The sequence below is a fragment of the Equus caballus genome, chromosome 1 (assembly GCF_041296265.1).
Source record: "Equus caballus isolate H_3958 breed thoroughbred chromosome 1, TB-T2T, whole genome shotgun sequence".
Classification (NCBI taxonomy): Eukaryota; Metazoa; Chordata; class Mammalia; order Perissodactyla; family Equidae; genus Equus; species Equus caballus.
This window is the reverse complement of record NC_091684.1, coordinates 58,199,777-58,213,993: the sequence shown is the minus strand read 5'-3', so window position 1 is coordinate 58,213,993 and position 14,217 is coordinate 58,199,777. Positions and strand designations below refer to the sequence as shown.

Below are 14,217 nucleotides of genomic sequence, written 5' to 3'. Positions count from 1 at the left end.
ACACAGCTTGGAGGAGAAGCCATGCGTCGGGACCCTCGGACCTTGCTCCCGGCCCTGGAGGGCCGCGGAGACTCTTGGTGTGACATCAGCAGCGGGGGAAGGGGTGGGGAAGGGAGCCGAAGTCAGACGGCAGCAGTTTCCACAGCTCTTGCGCCCACAAGTGTGACACATCCTTCTGCCCTCATCTTTGTTCTCATACAAGTTTCCACGGAAAGAACAACTTCCTTTCTTTGTGCTCTTGCCCCATCTTCCTCGTCAAGAGCCCAGCACCCGTGGGTCTCCACCCTGCCCCTCGGAGGAGGCTCCCAGTAGAGGCCCTTTACCCCCCACCCCGGGCGGACATGCAGGGAGCACAGGGAGCATCAGAATCCCCTGGCCGGTGTGGAAAATGTAGGTGCCCCCCACCCATGGCACCGGAACCCCTGGGAAAATCGCCTGGGAGCCCTCTGCTGACAGAGCCCTGGGGGTGCCGTTCGCCTTTGCACTTGTTCCTTTTCCTAAGGAAGGAGGCATGGCAGAGCGAGAGCTGGGCTTTGCAGTCACCTGAATTTTGAAGGCGGAGTCCTGCCTCCTTCCAGCTCTGTGACTTTGGACAAGTTTTTGATGTAATCTCCCTGAGTCTCCATTTCCTTGCAGGCAGAATGGAGAAAATACTAGATGAAATCATTGCAAGCTCTTCATCCTGGCCGGTGCCAGCCTCCTGGGCCCGCCCTCCCCACCCCACCCCACCCCCCCACTCCCCGGGTCCCCCATCTAACTGGGAAGGTTCTTTCGAGGATGTGGTCTAGTGGCTCAAAGAAGAACCAAACGTTTGAGACACCAGCACGTTTAGGGCCAAGACACTTCCTTGAGTTTCTCTCAAGATGCCAAAAGAAAGATAACCATAGTTGTTTTCCCCAAAGGATGGAAAAGGAATATTCCTGCAACCAATTTCAGAGTCTTGACATGATCCCAAGCGACTCTGCACATTTCCCTCAAAGCCAGTGGCTGGGATCCTGCAGTTTCCACTGACAGAAATGTTAATGTTGACCCCTAGCCACACTCAGAGATGATGAAATTTTAAAAGTCCGTAAAATCCCAAGTAACAAATTGTTTCAGAAAGTCCCATGTTGGATTACTCCTAAAGATCCCCTGAGGGGGTGCCATGAGGAACAAGCAGGGGTTGCCCTTTCCCGTGCCGGGCGGATGATACGGGAGCAGGGAGCAGCTCCAGCCTTGGCTTCCCTGAACATTCTGCCATCTGCACTCTCTTCCCCTCCTCCCCTGCATGAACCTCCACTCCACGCAGGCCAGTCTCCTCCTGGTGCCTGAACTCTGTTCAGCCACCCCAGCCTGAGTCCTTGTCATCACATGTGCCCTCTTTTCCTCCCCATCCCTTCTCATCCTTCAAGTCCCATCTCCTCCAAGAAGTTTCCAGGCCTCTCCAGCTCCCTGAGTTTTCAGGCTCCCTCTTCTGTGTTCCCAAAGCTTTGGATACCTGCACTTCCTCCTTCCTGCTTCCTCCATCCTTCACTTCCCATCTCCCCTTTACTGGAAGCTGGAAGCCTGGGTCCCCAGGCAGGGCCCGGTGCCGGGCCTTGCACAAAAGAAGCGCTCAATAAACCTTTACTGATTGCCGGGTCTGATAAACGCTCCAAGGGGTAGAAGTGAAAATTTGAATTAACTTAGGGCCTAGACACAAATTATATCAGCCTAAGAACTGGGCCTACATGACTCATGTTTATGTCAAGTCCCATTGAACCTGAAGTTGCAAAAGAGGAAACAAGGGTTGCTACAAAACAGATTAACCACAGTGTGCACACATCTTGTTTGTTATCTGCATGAGATGCTTTTGGTTTCAGAAACACAGGCCTATTGCAAGATTAGTTTTGGGGCCAGGAACTAGGTCAGCTGGAGACAGTGAGAGATGGACCTCTACTTAGGTTTAGGACCTCTGTCACGTTCAGAAACACTTTTCCATAAATGGGCTTCCCTTCAGCAAAACGAATCACAAAGTCAAGGAGAAAGCATATTGAGAAGGAAAAAATCCTGCCCAGGGTGGGTTTTTCCTGAGTCATTAGCTTGTTTTATTTCATGGACACGGTGTTGAACTGTGTAATCGATCTAGTTTCCCTTTTCTCATTGGTTTCTAAGAAGCTCAGAGTCAATCCTGTGACCTACCAAAGTGAGGGTGTCCACTTCTGTATTATTCTCTTGGCTGGCTCCATTTTATGTTCATATCTTCATTTTTTTCCTCTATTTTTCTCATCAACCTGGTGAAATTTACCTTAAGTCCTATTTAGAATAAGGAGGAGGATAAGGGAAGAGAAGGGAAAAAACATGGTCTTCGCCCTTGAGGCATCAGGAATAGATGGTTAATCAGGTCACTTCCGCCGGCTGGCTCTAAGAAATGCCAATGTCTTGGACTCAAATGGAGGACATTACTAGGTTCATGGTATCTTAGTTACAATGACCAACAGCTAAGATAGCAAACAGCCTTTGGTTCCCAACTCTACTGCTCCTCACTGCCCCTCCAGCTGGGCTCCAGGGATGACGTTTGGAGCGCATGCACCCTGAGGGCAAGGACTGTGTCTCGCTCCCTGTTAGGGCTCCAGAGCCCAGCGCGGTGCCTGGCCCAAAGTAGGCCCTGCATAATGTGTTGAATTAATAAATGAACAACTGAGTTCACAGATGCTTCACCATCATTGTTGACACTGTGCCGGTGAAGGAAGCTACCCCCAAACCCACACACAGGTACTCTGATCCCACAACACAGACACAGACACAGACACTGCTCACGTAAGCCGTGCACAGTTTTTCAAACGACAATGGAAAGGAAAAAATTAGTAAGCTGGCTACTTTATATACAAAAATAACACATTAGAAACAGGTCTGCCTCCAGAATAAAGTAGAAGATTCAAGGGGCCTGGGCAGTCCACACTTAGGTGGCCGGGCTGTGGATGGCCACCAGCAGGGAAAGCCAGTGCTGACCTGGGGGTCTGCCTGGGGCCTCACCAGGCGAGGCCAGAGGAGTCTCGGGCCTTCAACTTCCCAGAGCTTGCTCAGGCCAGCCCTGGACCACTCTTCCAGCCAGTCAGCACCAGCATGAGTTGGAAAGCAGAACAAGGTAGTGATCAAACTCCAGGGCTGTAGAGTCCATGCTGGTCTCAGATCCCGTCTCAGGTTCAGTATTAGTCAGGGTTCTCCAGAGACACACAACACACGGATTCAGAGAAAGAAAGAGAGAGAGGCCTTTATTTTGAGGAATTGGCTAATGTGATTTAGGGGAAAGTCCAAAATTTACAGGGAAGGCCGGCAGGCTGGAAATTCCCACAGGAGTTGATGCTGCAGTCTTCAGTTCAAGGGCAGTCGGGAGACAGGATTCCTTCCTCCCAGGGGACCTCAGTCTTTTCTTTTAAGGCCTTCAAATGATTGGATGAGGCCCACCGACATTATGGGAGGTAATGTGCTTTACTAAAGTCTGCTGATTTAAATGTTAATCTCATCCCCGATGACTGATCATGTCCCCCAGACTTCACATGTTTAAAATTGGAAACCAGTGTGATGGGATTAGGAGGGGGCCTTTGGGAGGGAAGTAGATCATAAGGGTGGAGTCCTCATGAATGCAACTAGTGTCCTTACAGGAGGCCAGAGAGCTAGCTCGCTGTCTTCTCACCCTGTGGGGACACTGCCAGAGATGGCCGTCTGCAGCCCAGAAGAGGGCTCTCACCACAACGCGACCATGCTGGCACCCCGATCTCAGACTTGCCTCCACAACTGTGAGAAATAAATTCCTGTTGTTTGTAAGCCACCCAGTCAATGGAACTTTGTTAGAGCAGCTGAATGAACCAAGACACCATCTAAAAACTACCTTCCCAGCAACATTCAGACTCGTGTTTGACCAAATAACTGGCACCATAGCCTAAGCTGACACATAAAAAATTAGCCATCTCTGGCACTTACCAGCTTTGTGACTTGGGCCTCAGGGATGACATCTGCTTCATAAAGTTGTTGGGAGGGTCAGACAAGGTGCACACACTCCTTTGCACCGTGTGCTTTGCACCGTGTCTGGCATGTGGTGAGTGGGGTCAGGTCTGAGTGAGGCTCCTGGCAGGCAAGTATGAAGGGGATCCAGGGCTCTGGACTTGCACACAAGCGTCAGTGCCAGTTGAACCAGCTTTCCAACCAGGTACATGCGTTCTGCCAGGCTCAGAGAGCAGCAAGGGAGCAGGGGAGCATCCTCACGACCCATTCCTTCTGGGACCACAGGAGCCACAGGTGTCAAATCCCCATCTCTAGATGGCCTGACCATGGGTCATTTTTGAGGACAGTGATGCTAATGCGCTAGCTGAAGGAAAACCAGAGTCCATCCCAAGGAGGACCAGCTTCAGTGACCTGTCTCTGTGTCCTTCAGCATCCTACAGGAAGGATCAGGCCATCAGATACATCCATTCAAGAAAGGATCACCAAGAGGCGCTCTGCAGAAAGTTCATATTGTATGACAAAATTAATTCTAAAAATACACAGCTTATAGCAAAAGCACATGTAAAAGGGAATTATTTCCCTAAGAATTAAAGTCCAAAGTCTAGAAGTTTCCCAGATCTCCACTACCCAGTAGTTTTCAGCCACTGATACTGCCCTAAGATGCCTGAGATAAAATTTAAAATTAAGAAAGAAGGACTTTATTGAAATCATACTGGCCTTAAAAATGTCCATTCCAGGGGCCAGCCCGGTGGCACAGTGGTTAAGTTCGCACATTCCACTTCGGCGGCCCAGGGTTCGCTGGTTCGGATCCTGGGTGCGGACATGGCACCACTTGTCAAGCCATGCTGTGGTAGGCGTCCCACATATAAAGTAGAGGAAGATGGGCACGGATGGTACCTCAGGGCCAGTCTTCCTCAGCAAAAAGAGGAGGATTGGAAGCAGATGTTAGCTCAGGGCTAATCTTCCTTTAAAAAAATTAATTAATTAAATTAAATTTTTAAAAATGTCCATTCCAGGCTTGATGGAAAAATTATGGGGACAAGTAGCTGCTGCCTCTGAGACTGCAAGCATATCCTGGAAAAGGAGAGCACTGGGCCAAGGGGAGGGTGGAGAGGGAGGGTCCCATCCTGTGCAACCCCTGCGCATCTGCTGCAGGAGTGGACGCAGAGGGAGAAGCAAAGTTGGAGTCTGGCCTGCAGCTCCTCTTTACTCTTCTGTGAGACAGTAAAGAAGGACTAGAATGTCAATGATCCTCTGCTATAAATCCCGACTTCAAGAGTCACATGAAAACACACCTTTTCTCCCTTCCACAACGTGAAATAAGACAACTCAGGGGCAAGGTAACCTACGTAAATAAGCGACTGAGTGTGAAGCGACACCTAAAGGGCCAGAGTACAGCCAAGACCCCTCTCTGACCCTTGTTTGTGCAGATCTTGAGCCTAGCTAAGTGGTCCCAATTTAAAAGGAGGGTGTCTCAACCAAAGCTTCAGAAAAGAGCCCCTTGCTGATTAAAAACAGATGTTTCCAGAGGAGCCTGGCATCCCTGTTAGTCAGGACGGTGGCATTGGAGCCATTCCCTCCTCTCTGTACCCCAGGACTAGTCATCCTTCCCTTTCCCTGGTCCATTTCCACTTCTGCTCCGGAACAACGCATTTTGAGCTGGCACTGTTCTCAGAGCTGGGGCTCCGTGACACTGTCCTGCCCTCACAGAGCTGGCATTCTCGGCCTTGACATCTTCCATTTCCCCCTGTGAATCTACCACTCACAAATCCCAACCTCCAGCTGGGACCTGACCCCAGAGCTCCAACCCGGCTGGTCCGTCTGGGTGGCCCATCATCAGCTCAAATTCAACACGACCCAGTCAAACTTTTCTTACCCCTCCCACAGGCTCCTGCCCTTTACATCCCTATTCCTGCCAAGGACACTGCTTCTTACCCAGTCTCCCCAGCCCAGAACTTCAGTAACAATAGAAAGGGGTCACATCTACTGAGTGCTGAATATGTTCCAGGCACATATACTACCTAATTTAACCCTCACCACAAACCTATGAAGCGAGCTCAGTTACAGATGAGAAAAGGTAAGCTCAGAAAGGTTATTAATTTGCTCAAGATCATACACCTAGAAATTAGTGATATAGAACCTCTTAATCTCAAGTTTGTGTGCCAATGCACAGTAAGCCAATCACCAAGGCGTCAGTGCTTAGAGATGGAGAAAGGTTTATTCAAATTCGCCAAAATGAGAAGGTGGGAGGATAGGTTCAGTCAATTCCACCACAACAAAAGAAGAAAGCAGGGGTTTTATGGAGCTAAGGGACTTGGCAATAGGAGTTTTAGAGAAACAAAGGGGAAATCTGTGTTTCTTTCACCCCAGACAAGCCCTTGGGCAATCACACTTCTGGGTGTCAACAGCAACTGAGGGCTGATTATCTGGTGATGTAACTTCCTGGGAGGCATTCTTTTTCTTCTGCAAAACAAGCTCATAATTCCTTGTGACCCCTGAGTCACCCCTCAGGGTAAACAAGAAAATAGCAAATTAACAAGGTTAGCTTCTTTTCATCCATGTCTGTGTTGAGAACAGGGTCAAAGGGTGATCATGTTCTTATTGAATATTTACAGTAACCCTCTGGTACCCAGCTTCAGCAGCATAACCAGGACTCAGATCCAGACCCAACTTCAGTGAGCAGCAGGGTTTTTTCAGTGCTTCCAGGGACCCTTGGGAATCCCTGAGACCTCAGGGGTCGGTGAGGTCAAAACTATTTTCACAGTAATGCTAAGATGTTGTCTTTTTTACTCTCATTCTCTTACAAGGTACAGTGGAGTTCAGAAGCTTTGTGATGTGTGTTATCACAATAGACTGAATGCAGAGACAGATAGGAGAATCCAGCAAGCTGTCTTTCCCGTAAGCCGGACACCAAGAAATTTGAAAAAATGTAAAACGATGCCACTCTTCTCACTAGTTTTTTTGTTTTGGAATATATAGTTATTAATTAATCATAAAATATGTTAACATGTAATGGGTTTATTATTATTTAGATTTTTTTCTTAGTTTTAATTTCTAATATGGTAAACATCAATGGATATAACCTGCAGCCACAAAATTCAGTAATTTTAAAAGTATAAACTGGTCTTAAGACCAAAAAGTTTGAGAACCACTGATTTAAAGCTTCTCTTCCTGTCTTTCCATTTCCTCAACATCTCACATCGAAATCTAAGGACTTTCCGATCCTTTCTTGCCTCCAGGCTGCCCTTGATCCACCCTGTCCTGTAGCTGCTATTTGTGGGTTTCTCTTTCTGTTTTCTACCCAACATTCCTTATCGTTTTTTTTTAGTTGTAGTTACATTGTTTTTATTTAAGCATTTTAAGGCAAATAATTTAATATGACACATCTGCTCCCATGTGTATCACATATCACCTTATGCAATAATTTGTATCCCCTGAAAATCCGTGGTTGAATCTATTTGTTCAAAGTGACATGTTTAAAATACTCAGGAAAACTACAAAACAAAGAACCTTTAAGACAGCGGTTCTCAGACTTGAGCTGGCATCAGAGTCACCCAGAGGGCTAGTTAAACCCTGTGCTGCTAGGCCACCTAGAGTTTCTCTTTCAATAGGTCTGGGGTGGAGCCTGAGAATTTGCATTTTCAACGTTTCCAGTTGATGCTGCTGCTGCTGCTGATCCAAGGACCACGCTTTGAGAACCACAGTTTTAAGGAAATAACTCCCAATTTATATTTCCTATTAAATTGAATTGCCTTACACGGAGTTTGCTTCACGTGAGCTTCATGTACATAACAATATTACACCTTTTCATTCTAACTGGGCACTGTGAACTGATAAGCTTAGCGAGAACGCATTGGTTGCTCAAATAGGTTGGTGATTTTTTTGAAAGTTGATATCTTCCTCCTCTGGCATGGCGCCAGGGGTCTTTTTTTTTTTTTTTTTTTAAGTCTGTACTCTTTTCATTGCCAATGACAGAGACTCAAAGTGAATTGATCTAAGCTTAAGAGGGAATCTATTGGGTAGGTGAGGGCTTCATTAGGAATCTGTCTGCATCTTTGGGTTCTGCTTTCCTCATGTCATCTCTGCTCTCAGGCAGGGTCTTCTCTCCACATGATGGATGACACAACAGCCCCAGCAGCTCCCAGCTAGGCTTGGACCAGCCTAGTAATCTCCAAGAAAAAGACAATGATCCTCTTTTCTAACAGGTCTAGCAAAAGGCCATGATTGATATTTTTTGTTTAGCAAATACATATCACATGCAGTTTACCGTTTTAACCATTTTTAAGTGTTCAGTTCTGTGGCATTAGGTGCATTCACTGTGTTGTGCAATGATTACCACCATTGTTCTTTTTTGGGTAGCAGTCTGCCAGTTTCCCTCTAAGGAACCACTCATCCTCAACTCTCAGTCCATGTGGTTTGGTGGCCCTTCCCCCATCTCAGCTCCAGGAGAGCATGTGAAACTCATGCCTAGCCAAGGAGAGTGGTCTGCCACGCCACCGTGTTTGGTCCAAGGATAGCCCTGGACAGAAGCTGGGTCAATCAGAGTCAATACCCATCTTCCTGGGTTATGCTGAAACTACTGGGAGAGGGGACTCCTCTTTCACATTGCCAGGCTGGTAGGATGTAAGCCTGGTGCTGCCAGGGGCCCCTTATAGAAGGAGACTGCCTGAAAGCCAACAGAGAGGAAAGCAGATCCAAGAGAGGAAGATACTGAGGCCTGTTATTTAAGCCAATGTATTTCTTCTGTTTAATATTTATTTATTTATTGCTTGCAAAGTTTCCCAACTAACGCAGTATGGTAGGCAGAATAATGCCCCGCCCCCCAAAGATGTCCATCATCTGAATCCCTGGCAGCTGTGACTATGTTACCTTACATGGCAAAGGGAAATTAAGGTTGTAAGACGCAATTAATGCTGCTGGTCAGATGATCTTAAAATACAGAATAGGGGCCGGCCCAGTGGCGTAGTGGTTAAGTGCACACCTTCTGCTTCGGTGGCCCTGGGTTCGCCAGTTCGGATCCCGGGTGCGGACATGGCACCGCTTGGCAAGCCATACTGTGGTAGGCATCCCACATATAAAGTAGAGGAAGATGGGCATGGATGTTAGCTCAGGGCCAGTCTTCCTCAGCAAAAAGAGGAGGATTGGCAGTAGTTAGCTCAGGGCTAACCTTCCTCAAAAAAAAACCAAAAATACAGAATAACCTGGATTATCCAGGTGGGACCCAAGTAGTCACAGGAGTCCTTAAAAACGAAGCAGGAGGCAGAAGAAGAGGTCAGAGTAACGTGATTCCAGAAGGACTCAACTTGCTTTTGCTAACTCTGAAGATGGAGCAAGGGGCCACGGCCAAGGAATGCAGGAAGCTTCTAGAAGCTGGAAAAGGTAAGGAAACAGATTCTCCTCTCGAGTTTCCAGAAAGGAATGCAGCCCTGCCGACGCCTTAGTTTTAGCCCAGAGGCCCATGTCAGACTTCTAACCTATGGAACTGTAAGACAGTAAATTTGTGTAGTTTTAAGCCACCAAGTTTTTGGTAGTTCGTTACACCAGCCACCAAGTTTGCGATAATTTGTTAGTTTAGTTTAGAAAACTAAAGCACCCTGTATCTTGCCGCCTGCCCCTGCCCTGAGCTTTAGTGGTCAGTGGCTCCACCTGCCTGCAGGGCAAGCCCACACTCCTCACCTAGAATTCAGGTCCTTCGTGGGCCGCCCCGTCTGGCCTCAGCCTCTCTCTCCAGCCTCAGGTCTCCATAGCTGCCTCTTTCAGGGGCTTCTTCAGCCGGGCTTCCTCTTCTCATTTTCCTCTCCGGGCCTTTGGTGTTAAAACACCCCCAACTTTCCTTTCCATCTCTTCCCTGACAAATTATGCCACACTCTTCTGCCTATTGTAACCCCACGGTCCCTTCCTTTGGGCTCAGCTCTAGTCCCACCTCCCCTAGGTGACCTGCATCCTCAGCCACACACACACACACACACACACACACACACACACACACACACACACGCTCATTTGGGCGTGGCCTACTCCTTCTAATGCTCTTGTTGTCTGAGATGTGTGAGGACAACTGTCTGTCCTGTCTGGTCCTGGATCGCCAATCCCCGAGGGCCCGCCTCCTTCCCAGGCTATGTGTCTGATACACTCAGCGCCTCCAACCCCTTCTTCTTAGAGGGGAGAAAACAGGCTCTGAGAGGGCAGCGACGCCCCCAAAGCCTCCTGATGTTCAGTCCACAGATCTTCCCACCTTTCCCTGCAGCCTCCAGCCATTGGGAGAGATTCGTCACACATGTGACTGCTTGATTATCGCCTCAAGCGGGCCGGATAACTTACTTACCTCCACAGCCAGCCATGCTTGCCTGCATCAGCAAGGCCCCTACCCTCAATGCCCCCAAACCGGTCTCTGAGACAAGGCTAGAAAATCACTGGAGGGTTGTACAGGCAGAACAAGTTTTGTCTCCCAGGCCTGGCAGAGGAAAATGAGGCATGTCCTTCTTTCCCACTCTCCTTCAGAGCTTGAATGAGGGACGCTTAGGGAACTTGGCAAGTTGGGAAGTGATCTAGGATTCTTTGCTGAGCCCCACGCCGCGGTGCTAACCACTGAAATGAAGATTATGTTACAGAGAGGCAAGATCAGTGCTCTTCTCTGAGCCCTGGTTTTCTCATCTGTAGGTTAAAGAGTTTGTGCCATCATGCTCAAACTTGCTAGGTGGTCAGAAAAATGCAAATTAAAATAACGAGATACCATTTTCCACCATCAGGTAAGCAAAAGGTGGTAAAAAGTGACTTCTGATGCTAGTGAGGAAGCAGGGAAGGATACATTTGTGCATTACTTGTGAGAATGTGAATTGCTACAATTCATGGGGAGAATAACGTGGCAATATCTTAAAACAAAAAATTTGCATGCCGTTAGAGCTCAGGAGAGAGGGTACCCTTGGGAGGAGAGTATTGACCCAAAGGGATTGCGAGGCGGGTTCCTCAGGTGCCAGCAATGTTCTGTTTCTTGATCTAGGTACTGGTCACACTTGTGTGTTCTGTTTGTGAGAATTCATTAAACTGTACCTTCATGATGCATGCACTTTTCAGTGTGTTATACTCTGACAGAAAGTTAAAATAACATATGCACATCCTTTGATCCAGCAATTCCAGTTTTAGGAATATATCCTATAAAAATAAAAGTATCAATATGTAAGGATTCATTCATAAGCATGTTTATTGGTCTTTAGTGACATAAAAACTGAAATAACCTGACTGTTCATCATAGGAAATGGGTGAACAAATAAGGTCTATCTGTGCTATGGAATCAGAAGCAGCTGTGACAACAGTTATATTAATCTGTATTGAGCTAGAGAAAGGTTTATGAAAATTATTAAGTGGAGGGGGCAGCAAGTTGCAGAGTAAGTTGTATGATTCCATTTTTCTAAAAGAACAAAATAGAAGGAAGCCATATCTGTGTGTTCATACATTTGAATATGTATATTTGAGCAGAGGGGGTAGAAGGGCACCCTCCACACTGTTAATTTAGGTTCCTCAGGGGCGCAAGGTTGGAGGAGAATGAGGGAAGATTTTTATGCATTCCCGTACTTGACTAGTTGTCACAAACATATATTACTTTTTAAATTAAAAATCTAATAAACCAAGAAAAGAAAGATATGGGATCCGGGAAAGAGTGGCTACCCCCTAGGAGAGCAGTGAAGAGAAGTCCCAGAATGATAGCCAGGCGTCGGATCTAGAGAAGAGTCAGTGCAGACGGGAGCAGGGAGGAGGAAGGCTCCTGAGGGACGTCTTTGGGGGAAAAAAGGATGAATAAATGATTATGAGGGTGAGTCTGACAGCCAGAACACAAAGGCAAATAGTGAGGGGGCAAAAAAAAGGCAGTTGGAAACTCAAAGAAGAACATAAATCTGTATGAGAAAGCAATATAATCATAGTATATTTTACTTAATTCTGCAGTGGGTGATATTTACATAATCATTGAATATAAACACAGTTTATTCATTATTAACTTTTAGCATCCTCCTACAAAGGTAGAAGAACGATTATGGCAGAGTAAAATGTATACATAATGTGCTCTTATTAACACTGCCAATGTATAAAAGAAAATATAGAGGCTTTGTGAGCTTGATGAAGACAGATCAGTTAAAAGGGAAGGGTGGGGGCCGCCCCGTGGCCGAGTGGTTCAGTTCCCGCGCTCCATTGCGGCGGCCCAGGGTTTTGCCGGTTTGGATCCTGGGCCCGGACATAGCACCGCTTGTCAGGCCACACTGAGGCGGCTTCCCACGTGCCACAACTAGCAGGACCTGCAACTAAGATATACAACTATGTACTGGGGAGATTTGGGGAGATAAAGCAGAAAAAAGAAAAAAAAAGGGAAGAGTATGGGCACTAAGATCCTTACCTTAGTGGATGGTCAAGAAATGGAACAACACACACATGTATATACATATACATTTAAACATGCATATTTATTACACATTATTTACATTTGTAAACACATGTATTTACACCTGTGTGTTTATTATACATTGTTTACATATATATTCATTACGTTATTACATATAATACATATATAGCTTAATCAAAAAACAGTGTTTATATCGGCAGATATACTGAAAGAGGTGAGGAGGGGAAGTAGGATGCTGTGAGCTAAATCCTTCACTATCGTTGGGAGAAGTCAGTACATAACATTGTAAATTGATAAATCGAGAAATAGTGATACAAACATGTTATTACCACATATCCAGGGAACCAGCAAAAGACAGTTAAACGGGCTCCCCCCAGGCGTGGGTGGCAGTGTAGGGGAGGGTAGTACTTTTCATTTTAAACTCCTTGAAACTATTTTTTAAATTAAGGGTATTTCTTAAATTGATTTAAAAAGTATTATTTAAAATAACTTTTTTGAAAAAGAAAATGAATGCAAGTGTGTGTGAGAGTGTAAGTAACATTCAACAGATTCTACTAATCTGGGGATAAGTGAACTAGAAAGATGAAGAAATCCATCTTGATGGTAACCAACATCTTAATAATAGATGGCATTGGCCCAGAGAGCCTGGAGAGACAAAGGCCCTAGGTCAGAATCCTATGGATCATCATATTTAAGTGATTTAAAAAGTCCTTAAAAGGAACACAAGAAATGGCTGGCAAGGTAGAAGTATGGGAAAGTGCAGTATTGTGGAAGGAAGAGGAAAAAACTGTTTCAAGAGTGTCAGGGGCCAGCCCCATGGCCAAGTGGTTAAGTTCACGTGCTCTGCTTCCGCGGCCTAAGGTTTCACCGGTTCGGATCCTGGACACGGACATGGCATGGTTCATCAGGCCATGTTGAAGTAGGGTCCCACATGCCACAACTAGAAGGACCCACAACTAAAATATACAACTATGTATTGGGGGGATTTGGGGAGAAAAAGCAAAAAAAAAAAAAAAAGATTGGCAACAGTTGTTAGCTCAGGTGCCAATCTTTAAAAAAAAAAAAAAAAGAGGGGATGTCAGTCTGTCCAATGCCATACCATCAAGAGGTCAGGAATGATGAGGACTGAAAAGTTTCCATTGGGCTTATCAGCATGGAGGCCCCTGGACTTCCGGGCAGTGGCTAAGTCTACCATATGCCGTATGCACATATATTGGTATATTGGACTATACACATATATGTTGGAGTCTTGGACTGTCCAGCTACAGAAATATGAGGGGAGGGCTGCATTTTTCTCATTCACAAAGTTCCAAGCTCTCATCCACCTGGTATGTGACTATCATCCCCTTCAAAGGAAGACAGTATTAATGGAAGGTCTGAGTTACAAAAATATGTCCCCATTCTACAATTCAGGGATTTCCCTAGGGAAGAGATGCTCCGTCTACTACAGGAGAAAGGAGAAAGGATTGCGTCCCCATAAGCAGGCACTCAGCTTTCATTTAACCAGATGTCACCAGGACATAGCCTTTCTTGGGGTATGAGAGTGGAGGAATCTGAGGATTTGCTCACTCAAACTAGTCAGGTTCCTGAGAGATGCTCCTGGCTTTACATGCAGGGTAGTTAATACCACAACACTGGGACAACCATTTGGGTATTTCCACTCAAATCTTCCAAGAAATGCTGTGTGTCGAGTCTGTAGTCTTTGTCAAACAACCTCTCCTTCCTTTTCCTCGCCTCCTTTGAGGCATTCTAGAATATTCTTCAGGGGTCATTAGGGAGTCCTTAGCTTTCATCTAGGAGGCTTCCTCTTGGGCCCTGAGAGACCAAGTGCTGTGGTTGCTGGTCTCAGCCCCCCACTGCCA

At 46.4% G+C, this 14,217-nt stretch overlaps 1 long non-coding RNA gene across 1 annotated transcript; it reads right to left on the bottom strand.

Moving 5' to 3' along the window:
* Positions 1-2,825: 2,825 nt before the first annotated feature.
* On the bottom strand, positions 2,826-5,186 carry LOC138916157 (uncharacterized). The gene is made up of 2 exons (XR_011423003.1): positions 3,943-5,186; positions 2,826-3,182 (listed from the first exon to the last, which is right to left on the bottom strand). It is a non-coding gene; the product is annotated as an uncharacterized lncRNA (long non-coding RNA).
* Positions 5,187-14,217: the final 9,031 nt, after the last annotated feature.